At 60.4% G+C, this 931-nt stretch overlaps 1 protein-coding gene across 1 annotated transcript in view; it reads right to left on the bottom strand.

The window, feature by feature from the left end:
• Dhx9 (DEAH (Asp-Glu-Ala-His) box helicase 9) overlaps nucleotides 1–204 on the bottom strand; it is a 45739-nt gene extending 45535 nt beyond the window's left edge. Inside the window, exon 1 of the mRNA XM_005375015.2 lies at nucleotides 59–204. The gene's annotated coding sequence lies outside the window, so the exon portion shown is untranslated. The remainder of the gene's footprint in view (nucleotides 1–58) is intronic.
• Between the last annotated feature and the right edge of the window lie 727 nt (nucleotides 205–931).

The raw sequence follows: 931 nt of genomic DNA, 5'->3' as shown, positions 1-931 counted from the left end.
CCCGCCCGCTCGCGCGCCCGCGCCGCCCCGCACGGCGGCCACAGCATCGCTTTCTTACCGGCCCCGACTTCCCGTTGCCCGAGAGTTCAACCCTCTCTCGACCGTCAGTCCGTAGCTCTAGCCTTCCACAGAGAGACTGCGGAGAACACCGCAACCCGCGTGGAGGAGGCGGCGAAATGGCTCCGACCGCTGCGCCAGGGGGCGGAGCTAAGGCGTACGCATGCGTAGTAGGCCTGCGCGGGGTGCGAGGGAGCCTGGAGGGAGGGGGCGGGGCTGGCGCCGCCCGCGGGGACCTGGGAGGGGGCCGCTACCCGCCCGCTGCGCCCTGGTCCCGCTCGACCCTGTAATTCGCCCCCCGCGTTCGGAGTTGAGCGCCTGTATAGTATTTCGATGCAGCGAGGTGTTTTGCAGCTTCTATTCTAGGGGCCCCAAATATGCCACCTCAAAATACATTTCGTTGGCGTGTTTCAAGATGGCTGGTCTGAGCAGGGCGTGGTGGCGCAGGCCTGTAATCCCAGCACTCGGGGAGGCGGAGGCCGGAGAATGGCAAATTCGAGCCCAGTGTGGGCATTTCAGCGATTTAGCGAGACCCCGTGACAAAATAAAGGGGAAACTGCTAATCTGACAGGATTCATTCTGAGAGGCTGCCCTTCCGTAAAAGAAATTTACATCTAAAAAGGAAATTTCTGCATGCCTGATGTAAACAGGCTTTTCTATTCTGATCAACCCTCCGCGTCTGAGGAAAGCCTTTCCGCAGGAAGACTTGGGGTGAAGACACTGGGCCTAGTTCACCGTGGGTGGTTGCTACCTGAGCAGCTCATCCGGGTAACAAGACAGCCCGCGCTGACTGCGTCCCCTCTCAGCGCTCCACACTCCTCGCTTCCGCCCAGCCAAGTCCCTATCCCTTTATATCTCTCGATAAGCTCAACTT

This window comes from Chinchilla lanigera, unplaced genomic scaffold, assembly GCF_000276665.1.
Source record: "Chinchilla lanigera isolate Chin_1 unplaced genomic scaffold, ChiLan1.0 scaffold00005, whole genome shotgun sequence".
Lineage (NCBI taxonomy): Eukaryota > Metazoa > Chordata > Mammalia > Rodentia > Chinchillidae > Chinchilla > Chinchilla lanigera.
The sequence above is the reverse complement of the archived record's forward strand: the minus strand, read 5'-3'. Positions and strand labels throughout refer to the sequence as shown.